This window comes from Calypte anna, chromosome 2, assembly GCF_003957555.1.
Source record: "Calypte anna isolate BGI_N300 chromosome 2, bCalAnn1_v1.p, whole genome shotgun sequence".
NCBI lineage: Eukaryota > Metazoa > Chordata > Aves > Apodiformes > Trochilidae > Calypte > Calypte anna.
Window position 1 is genome coordinate 81,367,815 of NC_044245.1, and position 26,904 is coordinate 81,394,718.

Below are 26,904 nucleotides of genomic sequence, written 5' to 3' on the forward strand. Positions count from 1 at the left end.
TTTCTACTATTTCTAAAACACAGAAATTACATTTTAAAAAAATCAAACAAATCCAAAAGTATATATGTGAAAACCGCAATACCTGGGACCCAAAAATAGTTATTAAAAAAAATTAAAACTGGTAATAAAACTCTCATATACAAATTAAAACACAGAGAATAAAACCAGTCATCAATCACAGAAGCTGAGGGATGAAGGACAAATGCTCCTTGGTTTCATAAAGATCATTATTTTTAATAGAGGCATGGCAAATATTAAATTGTTGCCCTGTCAAAAGGTAACAAAGAGGAAATGTATTTTTCATTGAGTAATGTCTTAAGGTATTGCTAAGACATTCAGCAATGTCTTGATGCACAAAATACAAGTTATTTTAATGTGCCTGGCATCCTGCCCTCAAGAAAATGAGTCACTGTGACATATAATTGTTACTTTTGTCTGACTTCAGGTTTCAGAAAAGGTTATTTTGTATGACTGGGAAATTTCAACACCCAGCTATCTGAGAGGAAAATACATTTTGTCTTACTCGGGTTTCAATTTGGAAATTTGAACAAAGACTGGTTTTCTTTAGACTATCTGCCTACGTGAATCCTAATCCTAGGCTACTGAAATTTTGATTGTTTTCACCAATTATTTCTTCAGAGGTGGCATATGTGTTCAGTCTGCCTGCTCTTCCCCTCTCAAGAAGCGTATATCAGAGAATAATCCCTACTGGCAATCTGGGGCTATTCAGCCTGGAGAAGAGGAGGCTCAGGGGAGACCTCATCACTCTCTACAACTCCCTGAAAGGAGGGGGTAGCCAGGGCAGGGTTGGTCTCTTTTCCAAGGCAACTCTCAGCAAGACAAGAGGGCACAGTCTCAAGTTGTGCCGGGGGAGGTTTAGGTTGGAGATTAGAAAGAATTTCTTTACTGAGAGGGTGATCAAGCATTGGAATGGGTTGCCCAGGGAAGTAGTGGATTCTCCATCCCTGGAGATATTTAAAAAGAGACAGGATGTGGCACTCAGTGCCATGGTCTGGTAACTGCAGCGGTAGTGGATCAAGGGTTGGACTTGATGATCTCTGAGGCCCCTTCCAACCCAGCCAATTCTATGATTCTATGTTGCTTGACAACATGAGGAATAAGACAGAGTCCATTAAAACAAGGACATAGGTTTTCTATGTATTTTTTCATTAGGGACTTTGATTTCAGTCTACTTAAGTTGAGGGGTTTTGGGGGCTTTTTTTCTTTTCTGTGACAATAACGTATAAAATTATTCTCCTCTAAGTAAGTTTAAGAAATAATCCAGGTCCCATGGAAGAGTTTTAGAGTGCATCTTATTTTAAAAGATTAGTAAGGAAACAATAAGAGGGCTCAGAAATAGTTCAGGGTTTCTTGAGCATACCTACAAAAACCAGATTCTATAAAGTCTTATTTCAACAACTGATTAGTGACTGATTAATTCAGAAAAATTTTTCACATCTATTGGGTGATGTAGTCAGTTTCCAACTGTTTTCCTCAGCTGTTTTCAAAGGAACATTAATAAACGTGATTTCTCTCAGTCTCAGTCGATAGAATTAATAGGCGTTTATTCTAGGCTCACAGGTGGCTAAAGCCACAGGAAAACTGTCTGGTATCATCTTTCAGCTGAGAGCAGAGCTTCAGAGCTTATCTTTGGTCATTGGTCAAACTGAGCCTCAGGTTATTTGGACATTTGGTTCACAGATTTTCTCGACACTATTTATTCAAGAAGTCTGTAACTTGTTTACAAGCCCAGCTGGCAGAGGACGAGCCTTGGAGTAAGCTCTGGCATGTGTATTTTTCTCTCTTCAGTGATGCACAGATTTGTGAAATTAATGGCAAAAAGTTCTGTTTTCTGTCCCAGTATCTGGTCCTTCAAAGACCCATGCTGGAGTGAACGTGTAAAGAAAATTCCTTTGATCAACACTGGATATGTACAGTCTGATTTCTGATGGGTGATGAAAAACCACAGAAAAAAGCTCTAGCACAGAAGTGCAGTAAGAAATAAATGTTTAGCAGAATTTCAGAGGAACATAAAATTAGACAACTTTGCCAAGAACTTAGTATCAATGTAGTTGATAGTCAAAGAATCAATGGTTTAGCAAGGCAAACAGTGTTAATCATTCTAAACATTCCATCTATGACTTCTAAAGAAGTCAGAGTTGTGTAGTTTCCAGAAGTGGAAAGTTCATAGCAACTCCCATTGCAGCTGGTAAAAACTAGTAAAATTGAGAACTGCCCTGAAGGAGTCAGAGTACCAGAGCTGCAGTTTACTTAGTCATGCAGTCATGTTTACCTGTTATGAATTTTCATATTGTTTCTACCCGGTCTAGGTCTTAAGAATATACCATACACTCCCGTATCTAAAAGCAGGATCTTACCAGCCAAGTCTTACCAGCTGAGACACTTGATAGAAGCTAGCTCTTGTAAAAGAGGCTTAGTCATTACTGTAATGAAACATCTGAGTGTTTACTAATTCTATGAAATCCATGCATCTGCATTTATTCCTCTTTGAAGGGGAATCTCTTTGTAATAAGCTAAGGATCACAAAAAAAAAACAAAAAAACAAAAAAACCAAAAAAACAAACCCAAAACCCAAACAAACCAGAACTGGCTCTTTCCTAGAAGTATTTATTTGATTATGCTGCATTAATTATAAGATATGTAGCAACTAGGCATAAATTCAACTTATAGTGTTTTTGAAATTACACTCCATTAGTCTGATCTTCTGGAACACAGCCCTTGCTGAGTGAAGACACAAATACAAAGAAAAGTCAGTTGCTCATGTCATTTCCACAGATTATACAGAATCTTCTTCTTCCCTGGACATCAGGCAATCTCCGTATTAAAGTTAGTAATTCTGGAGACAAATGCACCCTTACATGTAAAATAATAGGTTTTGGTGGAGTTAGTATTTGCATCTGACTGGTGCGGTTAGTATCTGCATTTGACTGGATCCCTGGTGTATCTGAACTGCCTTTTGAAAGAAACAGACTCATCAGTTCTGGAAGTACAGGATGAAAGTAATTGCCTGTTTAAGAGTACAGAGAATACCCTCATCTCAGTGCTACATTCTGAGAACTGTCCTTTGGGGAAATTAGATAGTTATTTCGTCCAGAACTAAAAAGTCCCACCGGAAAGAATGAAAGTTCTTACCTTTACAATAAACTGGATTATCAATGAGAAAATTAATGAGAAAAGTCTTACACCTGACTCATTATATTTCTTTTCCAGTTTAATGCAAAGTTTTATCTACAGCCTCCTCATGACTCACAAAATATACTTTTGTCTGCTTGGGAAAAGGAGGTGTACTGGATTTGCATAGCAAGGTGTGGGTAGCTGGGTAGTGGGGACTGCAAGGGTGACCTCTGTGAGGGGCATCTGGGGCTGCCCCACACCAGGCTCATTCAGTACCTTTCAGCTCCAATGGCCCCAACAAAGGGCACATCTGAGCCTCTCAGCCACTGGTGGGTGCGTCAGGCAAAACACCTCTAAGAAAAGGCAGAGAGAGGAGTGGGGAAAAAGTTTAAGAAATAGCACAGGGAACACCAAGGTCAGAAGAAGAGGAGAAGAAGGAGATGATCTGCATTGGAGCAGGTAACTATCCTGTAGCCCATGGATGAACTCAAGCTGCAGCAGGTATTCCTTCAGCATGCCCTTAAAGAAGATGCACCCCACAGAAAGCCCACACTGGAGCAGAGAAAAAGGATGAGGAGGAAGATCAAAGGAGAACTCTCAGGTACTGATCACAGCCCCAGATTCCTTGTAGCCTCTGTGATGCTGGGCAGGGTGTAGAGAGGGAAAGGAGTCAGGAATGAAGGAATGAAGTTGAGACTGAAAAAGTGTCTTATCTCTCTGTTTTTCACTTTCACATGTATTTTAATTGGCAATCAATTAATAGTCTCCAAGTCAAGTCTGGCTTGCTCATGACATTAACTGGTTAAGCAAACCTCCCACCTTTATTTTCATCCATGAGCCTTGTCATGTTATCATCTCATCACAGAATGGTTAGGGTTGAAAGGGATCGTAGAGATCATCAAGATCCAACCTCCCTGCATGGGCAAGGATGTCTACCTTGCACCAACCTGTCAACAACCTCCTTAGGCAACATATTCCAGTATCTTATCACATTAATTGTGAAGAATTTTTTCTTAATATCTAACCAAAATTTACTCTCTTTCAGTTTAAAACCATTACCCCTTGTCCTATCATTACCTTTTCTGGTGAAAACTCTCTCCCCACTTTATTATTTTCTACCCCTGCCCTGTTTGGGAAAGATAAGCAGGTGAGAGGCTGGGTAGGCATCCAGCTGCTAACCAAAGTCAAACCACCGCTGGAGGCTGCCAGATATCTTTGCAGAAGGAGAAAGCTTATGTTTTCCTAGGAGCAATGGCAAGATGAATAGAATTATTTCTTGCACTTGCCCTATGAAACAAGGTGGAAAAGTTTTCTGTGATCTTTTACCACCTAGATTCATCTTACTTATCTTTCAACACTTAATTAAGGCACCTGAGTTTGAAATTTAGTGACCCTAGTCAATGAAAAAGAACATGTGCTTTCAGAGGATGATTCAAATCTTTAATTGGAAAAAATTTCACTCTGGATGTATTGGGCTTTTACCATTGATTCTAAAAGAAGTCACAGACAAGTGCATTCTTAATAATGTGTTTCAGTTAATTGGCTTAATTAAGTAGGAAGAACCAGGGCTTCTGTGGCTGATGACATGAAGCACTTGGTCTTCTTCTACAAAAGTAGAACCTGGCAATAAGACCTTACAATCTGCTTTTAATGTTTTGCTCATACTAGCCATACAATTTATTCTAACCTTTCATACACAATTGAAGTGTCCCTTTCTCCTTAGCATATGAAACTTTCAACATTTGATATTTCTGGACTCATGGATTAAGTTAGATACACATGATTGTTTCAGTTCTTTTTTACACACATACTGTGCTTCACAAGTAACATTTCTTGCAAATGAAACATTACCCAATTTAAAGAAACACCAACAAAAATGCAACAGAATATTAGGAGATAAGTAACTGTAAGTGTGCCATTTTAAAATCCAAAGGATACAGTTTGAACAATGAACAAATATTATGTAACACCTAAAATCATCCTTTTCGTATCTAAATTTCAGGTAAAATATTAATTTAATTTGCTTTCATGCAAAATCTAGCAATTATCACCTAACATTAACCCAGAACTAGAAACTGATATCAGGCAGTTGAACTTTCTAGTGCTGTTAGTCAAAACACGTTTAATTATTTATAAGTTAAATAATGCCTCCTTTCAACAGTTTAACTTCTCTCCTGCTATATTCATTGTTGTTGAGCTCTCCTTTATGAATGTACAGCAAAGAAATACAATCAATTCCTGTTAAACTTTTATTTTGGGTGATTTTAGTCACTTGGTAATAAGGAGCAGCTCTGATCCAGTTTCATCATGCATCACGCATGTTGGTTGGAGTTATTTCACAGAATCATACAATGTGCTGAGTTGGAAGGGATCCATCAGGATGATCAAGTTCAACTCCTGTCCCTGTGTAGGTCACCCCCAGAATCACTGCACATACCTGAGAGCATCATCCAAATTCTTCTTTAACTCAGACAGGGTTAGTGATGTGACCACTTCCCTGGGGAGCCTGTTCCACTGCTCAACTGCACTCTGTGTGAAAAACCTTTTCCTGATATCTAACTTAAGCCTCCCCTGCTTCAGCTTCCTACCATTTCCCTGAGTCCTGTCTTTGGTCACAGGAATGAAATCAGTAGCAGTCCCATCTCTTCCCCTCGTGAGGAAGCCAAATACTGCAATGTCACCCCTCAGACTCTTCTCCAAATTCAACAATCCAAGTGACTTCAGCCACTCCACACAGTTCATCCTTTCCAGACCCTTCACCACCCTTGTTGCTCTCCTTTGGACACTCTCCAGTACCTTGATATCTTTTTTATGCTGCAGTTCCCAAAACTGCACACATTACTCAAGGTGAGGCTGTACCAGTGCAGAGCAGAGTGGGTCAATCACCTCCCTTGATGGGCTGGCAGTACTGTGCCTGATGCACCCCAGGACACATTTGCACTCCTGGCTGCCAGGGCACACTGCTGGATCACAGTCACTTTGCCTTCAAACAGGACCCCCAGGTCCCTCTCTGCCATGCTGCTCTCCAGCCCCTCATCCCCCAGTCTGTACTGACCAGAAGGGTTGCCCCATCCTAGGAGCAGAATTCAGCACTTGCCCTTGTTAAACTTCATGTGTTTGGAGATTTCCCATCTCTCTAACCTGCTGATGTCTCTCTGCAGGGCCTGCCTGCCCTCGAGGAAGTCGACTGCTCCCTCCCAAATTTTGTATCATCCACAAACTTGCTTAAAATTCCTTCCAGTCCTGCATCCAAGTCATTGATGAAGATGTTGAAGAGGACTGGGCCAAGGAAGAAGGCCTGTGGGACCTCACTGCTGACAGGTCACCAGCCTGATGTTATCCCATTCACTGTCACAAATCTCATAAATAGAGTAATTGATATGACTGATAAGAGGAACCTGGGAAGATGGAAAAAAAAAAAGGGCTTTAATTCTCCATTGGGCTCATACGATATAAATTCTCATAATGACATTATTACAGTCTTGGGTTCTTTGGGCTTTTTTTTTTTTTTTCCTAGAGGTTATTGCTGCTGGGTGCTATAATTTCTTTAATAACAATACTTGTTTTAAATTATCTTCTGCCTATTGCAGGGTGCCATGTTGCTTTTCCTGCCTAAATCTCCATGTATAATCCATTTCAGCAGCAAATTATCTTGTGAGTATTGTTTTTGTTTTAAATGATGAACACTATATAAAAATGGGCTAGAGGAAACTGTCCGGTCCTTTGTCATGGCTTGGCTTTTCTGTAACGCATGTTTTCTGTGGCCTTGTCTCTAATTTACCTAGCTAGTTTTCAGGTTTTCTCTAGCCAACACAGTGCAACAAGAAATTTGCAGTGGATACGCAGAAGATGGACTTGGTAAAAAGGCTCCAGAATCCTCCCCCAGCCAGTTCTCCAGAAAAGAAGAGGTAAGGCTTTGTCAGTATCTTTAACATAACAAAAGTTGTACATGCAGCAGAAGACAAAATAATTTTTAAAAAATTTATTCATTATATGGGTCAAATTAAGCCTTATCTGGTTCCATCTTTGTGCTTGAATATCAAGTAATGATCTCTAAATGATTCTGTGGTTATTGTCAAAAATAAATATCTGAGTGTGAGACATGGGTAATAATTAAGATGCACGCCATCATGCCAGAAGTGCTCACATAGCTTACTATGCTCATTGCAAGATTTACTTATATTTTAACAGAGGCAAAAAATATCGTCCTCACAAGTAGTCTTATTTTAAATATACTTAAAATGTGAGGGATGAGTTAGTAAGTGTTATTACATTTTGTTTTGCAGTCTCACCAGCTTCTCACTTTGGACTGTAAGTTTTGAAAAGACTTTCTGTTCTTGAGTGGTTCTGCCACTTGAGTTTAGCTTTAATTGATATAAAAGGGCAAGGGAAACTGTGCTTGTGAAGAAATACATAATTACCTATTAGAAACATGAAAAAGTATGTATTTGGTTTGTAAAACCTCAGTTCTCTGTTTTGAGTAGCATAATCTTTTTAATAACATTAAGGAATGCAAAACCTGGAGACTTTTTTTCTTATTGGCCTCTATGTAATTAAGATTTTACTTAGTTCTTTAAGACATTTCTTTTTGGCATTTTTTACTGAATTGAGCTCACTTAACTCTCTAATTCCATCACTGGTTTGCTGATAGCTTGCAAAAAGGCTTGTGGCTATATAATAAAAATGGGAGACACAACTTGAGAAGAGTCACTTAATTCAGTTTTTACCCCCATTGTGCACTTTAGTAAAGTGATTTGCAGTATGTAAAATATTACAGCCAAATTAGCCCTCTGAATCTGACAAACCAATATTTTTGAGAGCCAGTGGTTTTGGTTGTATCTCCAAAATTATGGTGCTAGTCAGTTTTTTTCAGCAAGCATGCAAATGACTGGGGAATTCTGAAGCCATTAAACAAACTCCTGATACTGAAATAGCAGTACAAACTTCTATAGAAGTTGAATACTCATTTTCAGTATTATTTCATCTAAGATATAAATACTTATCCAATGGTATAACTGTCCTGGTTTGGGCCAGGATAAAGGTGATTTTCTGTCTTGTACTTTTGCTTTTAGCTAAGTCTCTTGTAAGTAGTTGCACTTGCTGAAATTAACAGCAAGTTTCTCAGACAGTGTGTGCTTCTGGGACTGGTAACACTTGATGTTTATAGTTACTGCTAGAGACTGGTATGCAGAGCCAAGGACACTGCTCAGCTCTGATGAGAACATTTTACCCTCCAGAAGGAGTAAATAGGTCCCACCTGCAGGTCCCTCCTTTGGGGAGGAACAGACAAGATAGATGCCAGAATTGACTAAACAGAGTATTCCATCCCATATACGTCATACTCAGTATAAATTTGAGGGATCACGAGGGCCAAGCCAGATTTCCTGCTTCCAGCTGCCTGCCCTTCCTGCCTTTCCTGCTTCCCTTCCTTCACCCGGCATCCTGGGAGGATTCTGTCCATTCCTCTGCCTGTGGTCTTGATCCGTGCCAGCCCATATCTGTGTGTTCCTGCCTCCAGTTCCCGACTGCTGCTGACTCCAGGAGTCCAGCCTGGACTTTCCCAGGGCTGCCCTGCAGCCTCGGTGGTGATGTGAGAGTTATTGGGGGAGAAGGGGGGAGGAACGTGGTATCAATTTTCCTGTGTATTTGTATATATTTAATAATTTTTTCCTATTTATCATTACTGTTTCATTAAAGTTGTATAGTTTAGTTTCCAACCCATAAGTCTCTCTCCCTTATTCTCTCTCCTTTCTTTATCAGGGAGGAGAGAGAGATTAATAGAGAGTGTCTGTTACTCGGTTTAATTGCCGGGCCAGTGCTAAACCATGACGATAACATATAAATAAACACATAAAAAGAATCAGGGAAGTGGAAAGCCATATTCTGATGAAACTGCCAGTGCAGTCCCAAGTGTTCACATCCTGCCTACTGATCACACGTTCAATGGTGAAGCCCCTCTTGAACAAATATTACCAGTGTTTACAAAGCCTTGCACGATGTTGCCGTGTCTGTCCTCTCATCTGACTTGGAATCATGACTCCGCTGAAGTCCCAATAGTTCTAAAGCTCACAAGTGTATAAAAATTTCAAGCCATCAGAAGCTTTCCTCATACCATGCTGAGACATTTTTGTACAAATTTCTTATTGTTCCATGAATATAAGAAGCTATTCATAATGCTGCAGTGTGGTCAGGCATATTTTATAAATGTTGAAGATTGCTTGAAAAATGTCAAGTGTTTTTTCCCCATTATTTTTATCATCAGGTTGTCTTGCATCAGGCAAAAATGATGTATTTTCACCCTATTGCCCATCTCTCAATGTGGATAATCAGTCGCATATACTCTTCTTGCTGCCTGAAAGCTTTTTCTTCCCCATGTAGCTGGCTTATGCTGTCTAGACTCAAAAATTGCCTCTTTGACACTCTTAAAAGGAGAAGAAAAACTGGAATAAGCAAATTACAGCAGGAACAAGTTGTACCAGTGCTAAAGCTTTATTGTAGTATAATTAAATTCTATCATCAGGCACAGAAAAACACAGAACTGATATGAAAAGCCATTTAAAACTCATGTATCATTACTGCCCTTCCTCAAATGATTACAACATGAAAAGAGGTGTAAGAATAAATTTGCATTGTTTTTTTGTGTTCTTGGAACAGAAATTGGTTATATGAATGGCTTCTGGAGGAACTAATAATTGACTTGGGGGGCTTAAGAAGAAAAAATTTCTCTGGTGCAGCTGCTGTCTCATTTCTATGATAAGATAAGCATTAAGAATACAAATTGCCTAATAAAGAGCAAAATCTTCTCTGTTAAACTTGTTTTACTCCCTTCTGTCACAAGGGAAGCCAAAAATGTCTAGGTTCCTATTAAGAAAAAATTATTACCCATCTTAAAGCACACTCCAATGCCAAGAAAATAGTGTTCAGTTTACAAGTTTTTGTTGCACGGCACTGAATATGACCATGTTTTACCCTTCCTGCCGGATAAGACCAAGGGCCTAATCAGTGCATTTCCTTCAGCAGTGATGAGAAGCAGATGTCTGGAGAGAAGTTTAATATTCAGTCCTTCTCCAATGAAACATATTTCTAGCTTCCGTTACGCATCAACATCAGGACCTGTGAACAGACAATCTTGCTGAATCATTGTGTTTAAAAATGTTGATAACTTTAAATTTAATTTTACCAGCATTCTCCGTTGGACTCTTCTTTATGTTTTCCCTCCAAAATCATTCTGTGGCACTGAGTTTCACAGTGCAAGATGTATGAAAATGCATGCCCGTTTGCCATTAAATACATCTCTTAAACCTCATCAGAGGGTCATTGTGTACTCCCAAGTTCTCATATGTAATACTAAGTTACGATATGATAGGCAGTCCCTGAATCAACCATGATTTTGCAGACTTGTATCATATTCCTTCTCAGGTAATTTCATTCCAGAAAGGATTTCCAATGTTTAGTTTCTCCTCATATGACATTATTCACTATGGGGATGATAGTTTGTCCCCTTCTATTTAATTTTTTTTTAGCTGGTGTCAGGAGGAGCTATCTGAAGTCTGTAACAACCTATTTCCCCAGCTGAATAAAAGCTGCAAAAAAGAAATTGTATTCAGATCTGAGAGCTATCTTAGTTTTGTGTTTACTTAAATAAAAGAAAGGTAAGGCAGCTATCAGACCTGCTGCTTCATTTTAAGATCTAAAAATTGTAATTATATAAAAAGATAAACTCTTGTTTTTTCAAGATAGTTCAATACCCAAAAATTACTTCCTACAGGAGCAGCAAAGAGAGAATTTTACTATCATGCTATTGAGAGGTGAGTATGCACAGATTTTTTTCTGTGAATATTCGGTAGTAGTTTTAAAGAAATATACACTAGTTCCATTTAGCATCCTTTTATAGTCATTTATCACAGGTATGTTAGTAAATCTCTTTATTTCCCATTCTCTTTGTTAAAAGAGCCTGTTCATAATTAAAAATTGTGAAGTTTTGGAATGAATATTTTGGATTCATAACTATAAGAATTCACAACAGGAAATGTAATGGAGTAAATTCAACCTACTGAAATGTGGGACAACTTACTGAGGTTGGTTAATGTAGTAATGTAACCACCTAAAATGCTTGACAGGAATAATGGAAGAAACCTTTTAATATTGATAACTTGCACCTGCTGACCTAAAGGTGACATTGGATTTTTTTTTTACATTGGTGTTCCATTGTTGGCTTTTGTAAACAAATTAAATCAGACTTCTTATTCAATAGAGATTGTTACTGACTATCTTGGTGTCATGCTAGGTCTCTTCTAAATTGAAATTATGACATTTCATTGGAAGCATTGAAAATGTAAGAGTTGTGAATCAATTTACACTTAGCGTGGCACATCAGCTGCAACAAATGCAAAATTGTATTAAATGCTTTCATTTAATGTTTACAGAGGAGATAAATGTCAATGTTCTGAAAGCTTTAACGTCCAAATATGAATAAGAGACAGGGAATGGATCTTGCAGAATGTCCTTTTGCAGATAACAGGGTGCTGATACCAACATATTTGTTGGTTTTCTTGTTGCCTCACATCTGTTCCTTTTGATTAAAATTCTGCAAGAAAACATTGAAAAAGACACCCAGAAAATGGCTATTGAGCACATGCTGACCACTCACACAGGACCATTTGTAGAATGTATTAGATTTGCTTTTCAGGTACAATTGATGAGTTTTGGAACTCTAGATGTTCAAGGAATGACAAGGCAAGAATGGTGTTTTTTTAAAAAAAGAATTAAAAAAATAGTTCTGCTCTTTTTTCTTCCAAAACTCTACAATTCTTTCACTATTTGTTTCAGTAAGCACAATGAAGGATAATGAAGCTTAATTCTGGGTATGTAAAAAACCAGACAGATTAAAACTTTCATAGAAACCAATTCATGTTCTAAAAAACATGCCAATATTGGTTTTGTCCTCGCATAGTATAGATCTTGTTTCTCTCAAAAGGGTGTAGCATCAACCATGATGTATAAAATATTGGTCTTCTGCTCTTAGTTTTTATATGTGTGAAGTTAGCACATTCAGTGGTGTTTAAAGTACTGTAGATATATGGGTCTCTCATAAAAGGGTAAAACTCCATTAAAAGGAAATAAAACATTTGCCTTCCAGTCAACCAGATAGCCCTGAGGATCAGGCAGTCATGAGTCCAGAAGTTTGAAAACCAGGAAGACCCATAAAGATGTCTCAGAGCAGAGTAAGAAAATACTGAAAATCTCTTGACATAATGTCTGAGAAAGGAATCCTAAGCTCATAATAGAGCTTCAGCTCTTGAAAATCATCAAATTGATGAAAGGTTTTTGGGGTTTTGGGGCTTTATCTAGAAATGGAATTATTTTTTACCTGCTTTTATACAACTTCTGTAGTTTCAAAAAAGACTGAAGCCCATCTTAACTGAAACTGATGTCTAAATAAGACATTGTCTGCACTTTGAGGATAGGCAAACTTCTGATCATACTTTCGCAACACATACCTTATCAAAGCAGTAGACATACAATTCATAAGGTGGAATGGCTGAAAAATGGCTTGTGATCACCATGGACCAGATTCCAAGACGAGGAGAATGTTAACTGAATGCCTCCAGTGTACATATTCTTATGATGTTAGGTGCAGAATCCTATCTTTAATAAAAAACCCAAACAAGCTCAAGGTCACCATGAAATCATAGAATCACAGAAATCACAGGAAGTTAGGGGTTGGAAGGGACCTTGAAAGATCATCTGGTCCAAAACCTTCTGCCAGAGCAGGGTCACCTACAGCAGGTCACACAGGAACCCATCCAGGTCGGGTTTCAGTGTCTCCAGAGAAGGAAACTCCACAGTCTCCCTGGACAGCCTGTGCCAGTGCTCTGACACCCTCACAGTGAAAAAGGTTTTCCTTATATTTATGTGGAACCTCCTATGCTCAAGCCTATACCCATTGACCCTTGTCCTACCACTGGACATAACTGAGAAGAGCCTGTCTCCATCCTCCTGGCACTCAACCGTTACATATTTATAAACATAAATACCAGGTTGGAAGGGATCTCAAAGATCACATGGTCCAACCATTCTTGTCAAAACCACAATCTAGACAAGGAGGCCCAGGCCTTTTCTTACAGATAAAATGCCTTTTTAAAAGAAAGAGGGGCACGGGGGGAGGAAACAGTCATTAAAAACTTACACATTTTCAATTTTGAATTAGAAAAAAAATTAATTTCTATTTCAATATATACTACATACACATATTTTTCTAAACTGTTGAGCATAGCACAAGTAGAGGACTAGAATAATAAGAAACTTCATTTATCCTAGCATTCCAGTCAGATTCAATTAATTTGCACTTGCAGATACATTTATAAAATGCTTCAAAATCAACTACAGCAGCAATATACCATTTCAAAATGTCTTTTGCAGAAGGTTCCAACACCATGTGTACTTTGTCAGAATTGCCTTGTTTTGCAGTGCCTCTTACTATTGGGTTACAAGTTTAAAAATTGTCAAGAAATGAAATGTGGAAGAGTTGTCAAATTTCAGGAAAATGCCTTGAGCTGAATTCTTTGTTTATCTGAAATACCGTGGAATTAAAATAAGAACTAGCAGTGTTTAAAGGAAATCAAGGTGTCAGACGAAAGAAATATGATATCAATAAAATTTCCACACTAAAAACACAGGATGTGTTTTCAAACAGTGTCATTTTAGTTATTCATAGATAAAAGGTAGCTTTCCTTCCTGAAAAATTTGTCTGTTGTGGCTCATTTCATTGTTATAAAGGCATTGATAAGCAGTCATTTCACTGTAGTACTTGTCAGAAAGTTCAGCAGTTTTCTGCTACTCCGAGCTCGCCTGACATTGGTGACAATTTGCACAGACTCCTAAAAGTTCATGTAGCAGCAGGTAACTCAAATCTTCAGCCCTAAACAAAAATTTCCTGTCTCTGAAGACAATGATGAATTGCAGTCACGTGTAAAGATGTCAGTTTAGTTTTTCCCAGGCTGCTCATTTAACAGTAAGACTAAAAAATTCAAGCAGAGGCAAAGAATTAGGTAGTGATAGAATTAAGATTAAGCAAGACTAGTATTAATTAAGATTAAGTAATAGAATTTGTCTCCTTATAGACATGCAGTAAGAACCTGCCTTTAACTGAATGATAGACTCAGCCTTCACCTAATTATGAGGGTCCCTATTCCAGCTTTTTCAGCCAATGTTTTCTCCACATCTAGGCGTGACTTTTCAATGCCTAATACTCTAACAAATGTTGCTTTTCATTTTGTTTCGGAGATCAGAAGGAGAATATTGTCCTACTGTTAAGCCAGAGAGGGGAACTAGTCACCAACAATGCTGAAAATGCAGAGGTTCTCAACACTTTCTTTGCTTCTTCTCTTTACCAGAGCTGTTTGGCCTCAGGCCATGGGATCACAAACCCATGTGTGGGAATTATTACACAGGATCACAAATTGGTGTGTTACAGGAGTCTGACCTGTACAAATCAATAGGACCAGATCCCAATCCTATCCATTATGGCTGCTCTCCATAATTTTTGAGAGGTTGTGAAGATCGGGGGAAGTCCCAGATGGTTGGAAGGAAGATAATGTCACCCTTACTACCAGAAGGGTTCAAAGGAGGACCAAAGGGTTCAGATTATAGGCCCATCAGCCTTTCTTCAGTCCTTGGGAAGGTGTCGCCTGGTATGCCCACTGTCAGACTTGGAACGTGCAAGACAAGTCCTTCTCTGCAGACAAACAATGAGGCTTTCTTAATCCCAGAATTCATCTTTGATGAGGTTGACTAACAGATAAGACTCAACTAAGCATGTATGAACAAGCTGGGACATTTTTAATGTGATTCTAAAAGAGATAAAATTTATAGGCATAGACTAAAAAGCCTTGTGGTTTTGTTTTTTTCCTGGGGTTCGTTTAATTTGTTTGAGTACTTGAATACATTCCATTCAAGTTCTGTTTATACAATATTATTAGCAATATACACTATATAATAATGGGGTTTTTTTGCAACACTAAAAAGGTCACGTCTAGCAAGGGAGATGTTCATGAGTATGTCTCTAATCTTGGTAAAACTATAATTGATGACAATAAAGTCTTAGGAGAAACATTAGAGGAGTTTAAGAGGCAGTCATACTAACACTATTGATAATACATTTTGGTTACTAGCAGTTTCTTCACTCCAACAACCATGCAGGACTCCCTTATTCTGAGCTTTGCTTTACTTGGGAGTTCTAGACAGTCAAATAAGGAGTCAAATCAGTGATTAAATATAGGTTCATACTGAGAGTTGCATGAACATGAAGCTGTCAGAGGGTGGACTGAAAGTGTGCCAAGGAAGATCTAATGTAATAATGAAGTCAAGCAGACAACTAAATGTCTGTAAGCACAAAATTTCTTATAAGTATACATTTTCCATTCAAATACATGCTTCCATGTTCATGCATTAAAATGTATGAATGATTCAAAAGCAAAAAAAAACAAAAAAACACAGGGTGGTCAAAGGGTTGTATCCATCCAGAATATTACATTCAATCTCATAATCTTCAAAAGTGGCATTATGTCCCCCTCCATATATGCATGCACTAAATAAATAAATAGGTAGAATAATCTATCATTGCTTTAGATTATTTTTTTTTTGCCATATCATCTTGTCAACACACACACAACATTCCCAGGCTTAAACCATGACATTCTGGATTCTAAAAAGAATTTCTGGAAGTGTTTTGACCTCCAGTATATGATTTTGATAAGAAAAAATGTTATTTTAACAACTTTGTTAACTGTGCCTTCCTGTTGCACAGTGGACAGGATTTTTTTGCCTTTTTGAGGTGTCGGGTTTTATTATTTTTATTTTTGCATAATGTATGTTATGAAGTAAAAATATTTTTAAGATGCCTCCTTTAAAGATTACATACATTTTCTTCTGAATAAACGTTTTTGCTGTAAGTATTACACTCAGGGAAGTTTTGGAAGTTTACTGTACACCAGGTGTTCTCAAGAGAAGACAACTCATTTCAGACTTATTTAAAATGTATTGAATAAGCTGATTGCTTACCAACTGGAAATACTACAATTTCACTTCTACAGCAGAATACTTCTGTTAGGCCTGTCTACCTGTCACTACTATACATTGTGATCACCACTTTAATTTTATCTTTATAGGCATAGCCATCACTATCAGATGATTCTGTGATAGAATCAATTAAAGAAAAGTGGAAGGCAAAAAAAGCCTACCTTAGAACCACTATTTTCTGCCACTCTAAACAGAATACCCAAGAAAATCTAACTCCTATCTTTCTTCAGCTTTGTATAAGCAAAACATTACTTGGTGTAAAAACATTTTTACATCTTGATTTTTACATCTTGAAATTTCTTCACTATGAGCCCTCAAAAAATAGCCAGTATTTGAACTATGGTTTAATGTCGGCTGCAACCTCTCTGCTTTTTGCCAGTGGTTACTAGCTGAAGAAAAGAGAAGTGGAATCATGTTGGTGCACACTCTCAAATATAAGATTTTCTGAAGCTTTGTCAGTCTTTAAATATTGAGCGGTGTGTGTCATTGGTTATTTCTTGTGTCTGTAATGGAAATTAATGCTTTCAGTATAAAAAAAAGAAATTTTATCGAAATGGTTAGTTGTGGAAATGTGGCATAAAAGGGAATAAACCCAAATTCTATAATCTTGTGGGAAATATTCTATAGCTTATAGATAGGTTTTGTTGGTAGAACTACCTGTAATAAAGTTCACCTAGTCTCTCTGTCTTTCCTTTCATCAAAGTCTTTGGTTTAATTTTCCTCCACTGTTGCTTACTCTTGTATCTCATCCCATGAAATGAACCGCTGTGTAACAGATGAAATAAATATTATTTTCCATTAACTTTTTCTAGTCAGGTAATTATGTTGATCTCTCTGTTCTAACAACATGATTTTAATCCAGAAAAATATTAGATATGTCCCAAACAAGAAAATAAATTACAACTTGTACAATAAGTGAAACATGTTTTGCTCAGGGTCCTAGGCTTTTCTGAAGCCAAATGGTTCTGTTAAACCACAAAGAGCTTCAATTTCATTTTTTAAAAAAATTAATATAGTCAGAGCCCTCTCCCATCAGCATGTGGAGGGACCAGTAAAAAGGATGGTGAAGAGCTCTTCAAAAAGCATATTGAACTCCACATTTCCTTATACTTTTGACTAAAATGAATTGTGGCCTAGACCTCGTACTAGGCACACTGTGCTGCACTGAAATGAATCCTTTGCGGCTGTTTCTTTGGGTTTCTTTTAATTCTAGCATTAGAGCCTTCCTTATAACTATCCATTAATATTTATATCTATTTATGTATATGTGTATTTATGTAGCTGTGCTTATATGTACACACACATATGGTGCCTACATCTTCAAACAAGAGGGGATGGTAGAAACAGCACTCTGCTCTTTGCTGTATTTTATTTCCCCATATTTCTTTTTGCAGAGTCTCCTGATTTCAAAGCATTACAGACTGTCCTTAGCAAAGCATAACACTAATAGACAAGATATTAGAAAACAGAGTTTGAGAACAATAGAGTTGTTCATCATATTGGAGTGTACAAAATTTAATTTGGAAAGGACAGAGATACTAGATAGAAAATAATGAATTATACTTTAATCCTTAGTTAGTTAAAAAAAGAGACATCTAAACTGCCACCAATACATCTGCAGAGTTAACCACTTCTGGAGATGTATGTCTTCTTTCTGGATGAAAATGTTGTCTTCATCTATACTCAACTCTTATTTTTAAGCTTATCTATGTCACTATAAGCAATAAGAACAAGTGAAAGCTGAGGATCTAGGACCCACTTAATACAATAATATTTTCTTGCTGGAGATTAAGGGGATAGAAATTCACTACCACTTCAGTTTATCAGCAATATTCTCAGTAAGGGTAAGGTATTGGTGCATATGTGAAAAATTGTAAATTAAGACCTTTTCCTACAAGGAAGATTTTCAGTGAATACTTTTTAAAAATGCAATAGTGATTCTGTTTATGGAAAAATATTTATTTATCATGCAAAACAGTTAATATCATGCTGATATCACTATTTAAAAAATAGCAATTTGAAAGTGTGGTATTATTGTCTGTGATGGAAATCTCTTCAAATCTATAATAAGATTCAGGATTTATATACATATCTATCTAGTAAGCTGCTAGCTTGTAACTTGGTGTTAATCCTTATAAAAATATAAATTTATTTACATATAACATATAATCAAAGATATATATTTAAGTTGCCTAAGATACAGTTGCAACTAAGAGGATTCACAATATCTCATCAGCATTTTTGAATGTGAAATTTTCAGTCTCTAGATTTTTTAAAATTAATTCTTTCCTTTCCAAGATATCTCTTTTCTCCAGGTAGTTCTTTTCAAAACTTGTTAGCTGGAAGGTCTGTGTTGTTCATGCCTGTTTGTCATATTAGATTCCCAGGACCTCATCAGAACCAATGTCAAGCTTCATCAATCCAAACTGTGTCCTTGGTTTCTGATAACAGAGTGCTATAGGAAAAACATGGCTTGAAGGTCGTTGTAAGACAAATAACTTTATCATCATCATAGATTCACTATAAGAGATGCAATAGTTTATTGAAAGCTCACACAATATATTGGGGTTTTTTTGTTATACCATAGTAATATGAATTCTTCAGTAGCCTACCCTTTACAAAAAATGTGCAGAACACTGGGCTTAATTTTATAGAGGTGTTTGTAACCTCTCCTAGGGAAAGGATTCTCTTTCTCCAAAGAAAGATGGTAACAAGATAGAGATACTTTCATTCTGGTCCAAGAAAAGAGGCAAATACTGATAAAGGAAATTAAAAAATGCTCCCTGAACTTAAATGTGTTACAAGATATTGCTGCCCCAGCTCTAAGGCTAGGAACATAGCAAAACTGCATCCTCTGGCTGCATGAGCTTTACCAGCAAATCTTCCTGGCATAGATGCCACAAATAAACCAGGCACAGAGCCTTTCTGCTTCTACTTTATGTAGTACATGACAGAGGACAGGCTATCAGAAAAATGTACATTATCATATGCTGCTGCTTTCTTCTGCTGTCACACTCCAGAGCCTCCAGAGTTTGGACAAGCCTGGGCACACAGAGAATGAACCTTTCTCATTGCATCCCTAGACTAGTGAAGCACAGTGACTTTGTCAGAATCAAAGAGAAATTTGCCTGTTTCTTGAAGTGTGCTACAGCTTTCTCTGGCAAAGTTCATGTCTTTCAGAGATGACTACTTAATTCCTTCTATTTTTTTTTTTTTTTTTTTTTTAGCATTTTGTGGATGGCTGAAAAGATCGAGCAGGATATTCCATACACTGCCCTCAATTTTCTCACGAGAAAGCAAGAGCTTTGAAAGGACAAGTCTCATTTCCTTCTCCCACTCTCTCACCTCCCCAGTGCTGGTTACTGTTGTGCCAGGCTTAACTTGCATAAATCCCTTAAATCATTCAATATCCTTTTGGGACTGAGATTAGAAAAATTTCCAAGCTGCAATTACCAGCTCACTGAGAGAGGAAAAATCCCTGAGATAAATTCCTGAAAATTCTTCCAATGTCAAGGGCAACAATATCACCTCATCCAGTAATTTCTATTTGCTCAAGTGATTCACTTAGTGAGAACAACACCTCCATCCAGTGTGCATGATCTTACTATTCCTTTCCCGTATGTCTTGTCCTAATGAGCCTCCTAGCCAGTGCTACACAACATAATGCATTGCCTTTTTCATATTGGGGTTTTATTGATGCTCCAGAGTAAATTATATTTAACTGCTGTTGCCAATCTGATGCTGGGAACATGTTTAAAAGACAAAGTATATCTGTGAGGTACTGTCTTTTCTGCCAAGGTAGCTTGCATTAAGGTAATCTAGTTTGAACAGCTGCACCACAGTGATATAATAGTTGAACTACAATGTCCAAAATAGCACAAAATTCACTTACAGCTCTAAGACCTTTTACTGACACATCTCATCATTTTTATTGGCGCAATAATGTTGTCTGCATTAGAAATTGCTTTGTGCTAATATGACAAAGAAAATTTTCTCTCCTGCTGGATACACATGGGAGCTGTGAGAAAACATTAGGACTCTAATAAAATTCTATGACTTTCATCTGCATTGACACTGCACTGTAGTCTTTTTAGACCAGGATGAGCTGAGCTTGTACCCCTGGACAGGCCAGCAGAACAAATAGAACAGCCAGAATATGCTCACATTTTAAAGATTGCATGGAATCTAGCTAGGATGTACCCCCAAGGCATAGCTTGAATCATCTTTAAAACAAAGACAAGACTTGGAACTGGTCAGGTTGAGTGGATAGATCAAGTTATTTGTATTGTTATAATCCCAAAATTTGCAGGTTATGTCTGGAGTGCTATTTGTTATGCAATGTTGCCATCAAACACATTACATTGACAAGGGAAGAAAAAAATAGGTTGGGAAACAAGCATGAGAATTTGGCTGGTTGTGTGGGAATCCCAGCTCTTCAGTGCACACAGTGGGCTTTTTGTCAGCCTTTTTTTTGATTGCAGACTGAAGATGTGAGAGACAGACTCCAGAGAGATTACTATCTCCAGGCTGGTTGTGAGATAGAAACTCCTCAACCAGGAAACAGAATTCTCATTCTCCAGTATAAATGCCCATAGCATGCTAAATAAATTATGTGCTTTATTGGCCCACAGTTTCCACACTCGTGCAATTCAGTGGGATACCAGAAAATTCATGAATAATGAGGAACTAGTGTTCCTCCAACTGTATGTTGATGCCAAAACTTCTATTTACTTTACTGGGAACAGGAGTCTTTTTCACACAACCCTGCTTGCTAGTACGGAAAATGAAATTTCTTCTAAAGGCTAAAAATGCACCAACAGCTTCATCTTTTTATGGTAACAACAGTAAATAATTCAATGTAGCAGTTCTTCTGCCAAATTGTCATCTAAAGCAACAATATGAGTCCAGTTTGTTCTGCCAATTTCTGAAGGTATCACAGAGGTTAAATAACAAATATATAATGTTTCTTCTTTGGATGGTGTTCTAAAGGAAATTGGATAAACACTGGAACATAAATCATGAAAAGGTGCGAGAAAATTATGTCATCAGTTAGAAAAATGTGCCATACTAATACCTGATCTCTTCTCTTACTTGCTGAAAGTAGAAAAAAAAGCATTTAGTATCTTGAGTAAGTAGTCCAGGCACGGACTGATTGCATTCCATAATACTTTCTAATGTATCTTATAAAATGCCTTATAAATCTCATGTGGGGTTTTTCTCTTTAAATGCTACTTCATCAATTCTCAATTGCTCAACTTCCAAAATAAAGAAAGAAAATTAGGGTCTGAGAGGTTGGGGTTTCTCTGCCTATTGAGGGCTTTGATTCAGTTTCGTACTTAGGCATGTGTATAGCCTGAAGCAGGTGTGCAATCCCATTAAAGATGTGTGCTTAAGCACCTTTGTGAATGAAGGTTATTTCTGGTCTTTCAAAACACTGTGACATTTGATGTATGTTAGAAAATCAACCTATAGGAAAGAAACAAGGAAAATAGAAAGGGGGAGCACATTTACAAAGAGAGGAAAAGTAACTAACAGGGCTTTGGCCACTCAAGAATTATCTACACTGAAAACGATGTTCATTTTGATTTATTTCAGTCTCCTGGGTACTGTCATCTCCTTCACCTGACCTGCAGCTGATTTCAGCCCTGATTCCCCAAGCCCAGAAAACTGTTCCATGTAGTGAAATGAGGCAACCAGGTGCCACTAATTGCCAGGTAGTGGGCGTGAGCTTGTGTTAAGCCCACCTGTGCCTAATTAGGGTGGGTCCCCACTGCACATGAGCACAGATGGGCTTAACACAAGCTCATGCCCACTACCTGGCAATTAGTGGCACCTGGTTGCCTCATTTCACTACAGTTCAAACTTTCATCTCTTCGTAATTTCCTATAGGGAACATCTTGCAAAGCCTTTTTTAAGCAAGAGCTAGGCCTTACATTTCTTCAAGCATAGCTGCCCACAGGGTTTTTAAATAGATTTGGAAATACAAAGCAATTGGTAAAGGATGTCGTAATTCTGGTGGAAATACATGGTTCAGATGAGCATTGATAATTATGGAGTTTTACAGAGGCTGTCAATCTGGATGACTAGAGATCAAATAACTGCTTGTATTACTCACTCCTCTAGCCCACTTTTTAAAAGGATGTAGGAAATAGGGCTGGAGAGGTTCTGTAAAATAGCAACAGAAAAAAAGCTGTACGTGAGCCAGGAAACAATCTCCAGGGCACCTTCTACCTTTATCTCCCCTCCCATCTGCTGATGAAAGAAAGTAGAGCACTACATCTCAGTTAGTATTTGGATCTGTTTTAAATTGCAACCAACTGATAAGCTGTCCTTCTGGAATACACTAGTAAAAAATTCTTCTAAATATATTATGATAAAATGTTGCACATATGATTCTTCTAACATAAAATTAAATTCTGATTTTCTGTATAGACATATTTTGATGCTCTTATTTTTCCATTTAAAGAAAAAAAAGTTATTCATAGAATCAGAAGTCATAAATGGAAAACAGCCTATTAGATCACTCAGTCTATCTCCCATCAAGACTTATACATAGTCCTCAAGAATGATGCAGAAAATTGTAACCCAAGCAAGTTCATGTGTAGCATATAGCAGCCACTTTCCTAACTAAAATGAGAGGGGTTTACAGAGATTTGCAGGATCAGTCTCTTAAAAAGTCTGACCTCATCTTCTAGGTAATGTGTGTATGAATTTCCAGCTTCTGATACAAATCATCCCTCCTTCAGATATGGTATACTTTTGCTGCCAGACTTATTTTGGGGGCTTTGAAGACCAACATGAAATAGATTTGAAAGTATTTCCAGAATGTGACTTCAGAGTAAATTACCTACTCTTCAGTAGGTGACTGGATTGAGCTGAAACCTGTTTATAACCTAATTCAGGAAGGATGCTTGTCATACCTGCAGAGCAGAGCCACAATGGTTGAGTTCCTCATGGGGGCCATGCATGTGGTATCGGACCATCAGAGCAGGGTTGCAGTTACTGGCACCTGTGCCAGCACCACACGATCCAACCAAGTCTGTCAACTCCTTCTCCTGATGGAAGAGGCCACCCTTGATGGTCTTAGCAGTTTAGTCACCATGGTGCAAAATCAATTTCCTCAGAATAAACAAGATTCTTAGAGTGGGGAGGAGAGGGAAAAGGAAGGAAATGGGATTGGTCAGTACAATTCAAGTAGAAAGTGAAGTTTTTTAAACCATATCTGTGCCAAGTGAACTGCCCTGTGAAGTAACTTTGCTTTTCTGCAAAGTTATTGTTGAAAGTATTTACATTTAACGGGAACAATGAATAAATAATCCTCCTCATTCTTCACTCATCCTGTCAATGAGCTCATGCACTATGCAGGACTTGAGGCTTATCGCAAAATGCTAGAGGATCAGGAAACTGCAGGGATAAAGGAACTGTCAACTTCTGCTGAAATTAGAAAACACGGAGCTGTGTTGAGGTGTCAGACCTGCTCAGATAATCAAGACTCAGGGCTGGCACTGCTCACAGTGCTGTGTCCAGCCTCCTCACAGCAAGACTCACCACCACAGTAGTATGCTGTGTTCAGGAGTGAGAGCAAAGTCTGAAAGTGCAGGTGGAAAGTGAAGAGCTCATTCCTTTCCATCCTAAAGTGGCATAGATCAAGATTAGTGCTTTATGAATCATTGGATGAGACAATAAAAAGAAACCAATGGAGAAAGCAGATTTTGTAGGTACTTCATGATGCACATCAGTATATTATTTATGTTAGATATCGTAAAAGTACCATCTTAATATCCTGCTTTTTTCTGCAATATTTTTTCCACTTGGAAAGCTGGACAGAGGGACAGATTTCAACATGTTACTAGTCACTGGTTCAAGGACCATGCACCAGACTATATGTAGTTCTATCTGCATTGTTCTCCTGAACATGTGGAATAGGAATAGGAATTTCATCACATTTTTAAAGCCCCCTTTTTTTTTTTTTTTCACTCATTTACTCAGGGATGGTATAGCCAGCTATTTTGCTACCCACATCTGTCCATGGTGATATTAATTAAGCTGTGACATGAAGCCAAACACATCTGGATGCACAGAAGTCTGGAGGCATCCCGCTAGAGTAGACAAAATTCTTCTTTAATTTCTGTGGCTCAAATCTTCCTCATTGTGTAACATCTGAAACATCTTTGACGCTCTTTAGGTTTTCCAAGCAGTTCTTTGCAGACAGATATCCTTATCATAACTGACATGCATGTTTAACAAAGAGACAGAGGCTGAACTTCATAGAATCATAGAATTATAGAATTGGCTGGGTTGGAAGGGACCTCATAGATCATCAAGTCCAACCCTTGATCCACTACCACTGCAGTTACCAGACCATGGCACTGAGTGCCACATCCAGTCTCTTTTTAAATATCTCCAGGGATGGAGAATCCACTACTTCCCGGGGCAGCCCATTCCAATGCCTGATCACCCTTTTGGTAAAAAAATTCTTTCTAATATCCAACCTAAACCTCCCCCGGCACAACTTGAGACCGTGCCGTCTTGTCTTGCTGAGAGTTGCCTGCGAAAAGAGACCGACCCCCACTTGGCTCCAACTTCCTTTCAACTTCTGTCGCTTTCTCTTCTGACGTATTCTGCAAGCACAATATCCATTTAAAAATCAAAACACAATTAAGTGCTATTTCCAAGAAAATTTTCCCATAGGGAAAATGGATCATGGCACTAGAAAGCCCTCCGATAGCAGTAGTGCACAGGAACTCTTGGTGCCTACAACATCAGCACTCCCCTGCCCCACATTGCAAAGTCAGCCTTTCTCCTGCTGAATCAACCCAACAAGCAATTCATTGAACACAGCAGAACTAAAAGAGGAAGTCAAGGAAGCTAAAAATGACGAGGAAGGACAAGTAAGCTGTCAGTATACACAGTGCCATCCCCTGAAAAAAGACTAGGAAGAATAATAATTGCCTGTTATTGCCTATTGCATCTATAATATCACAAGCACTGGAAAATATTATATGTTTTACCTAAAATATTCATAACATGCTCAGTTTGAAAAATTTGGCTTCCTGTGATCATATGTTCGTTCATAAGACCCATATTTTAAAATGTCCTCAAGGGTAAGAAAAATGTTGGTAGGTGAAAGAAATATTTTTCACCAAGTGTAGAGAATTTGTTCAAACAAACATTCTACAGAAAACAAGACTATGACTCAAGAGTGCTGTGATGTAGAAAATCAATAGAAAAAAATCAGGTAAAAGACACAGAATTACAAAGTTATAAACAACAGATTGAAAATATGGGTGAGATGTCAAAATAAAAACAAACCTTGAGTAACCTGAGCAAGCACACAGGTACAGATGACACAGAAATTTTAACCACAAAGGGTTAATATCTGGATTAGCATTTTTTCAGAAATGGATGTTTGAAAACTGAACCATCTCAAGCAGACAGCACAGTTATATGCTACGAGTATTAGAAAAAAATATCATGAGAGAGAATGTAAATGCTGAGAAAAAGTCAAATATGAGTCATTACATCAGCAGAAAATATAAACTAGAAGACTGCATTAATTCATATTGGCTGTAAATGGGAGAGTATCTGAAGATGGTTATTTTATTTTCAAGTTTTTGTGACAGGCAGAATGAAGCCCAGAGTACAAGACAAGAGAGATGCTACAAGTTCTTGTGAGACCTACTCTAGGTGATCCTTCTCTGGCAGGGGGTTGGACTTGATGATCTTTTGAGGTCCCTTCCCAACCCCTAACATTCTGTTTCTCTGGGAAGCCGTGTAAGGGTGTAGGTTGTTTATAGTAGTAAATGGACATTGTTCTTAAAAGTAAGCAGCCTTAGTTGTTTGCAGACAGCAGTCTAAAATTGTGAGTCATCAAGGTACCACTCACTGCACAGGACAAGCAGCTCTGTTCACCTGTTCAATTTTTACTTTAACCTGAGAAGCTGCAGTGCTGAGACAGAGGACTCACTAACAAATACCTCTGGAGAAGGCAAGCTGCCATGGCCTCTGCAGTCATTGCAGGCAAAGCTCAGCAGCAGCCCCAAAGGCTGGATGTAGGATGCTAATCACTGAAGCTGTCAAGATTATATGAGAGATGCAGAAGTCACAAGAGCAGACCTGGAGAGACCCTAAAGCTTCAGTAGAACATAAAAAGATCTATTACCCAAACATTTCCAGGGAAAGAGTCACATCCAGAGTCCTCCAATCTCGTCTAAGGAATGCCAAGCAAGTTTATATTGGTGAACAGAAAGCAAAAAGTTTGATTTAACAGTCTCTGTTAGCTGGTGTTCCAGTCTAAGAAAAATGCTCAAAGTAATCTCTCAGCTGTAATTTTTAATATCTCTTAATATTTTAATGGCCTTTTCATAATTCAAATTTTCAACAGCTCCTCTTTCTTAAACTGATAAAAACCCATATTAGTTCGAAGACATGGGAGTAAATTTTACTTTATTGCTGTTCACATGCATAAGCATTGAAGCTTCATCATAACCAGAAAATGTATCATTAGCTCCTTCAAGGAATGTGGTTGCAGTATCTTAGACTTTCTTAGAAACTTTCCTACAACCATAGTTTATAGACAGCCTTTGAAATGATACCTGGCTACATGTTTTGGGTCAGCCACCTTTCCAACAGTCCATTGTATATGAATAATCTTGGCATCTTTACATTTGATTGAATGTTACAACAAGG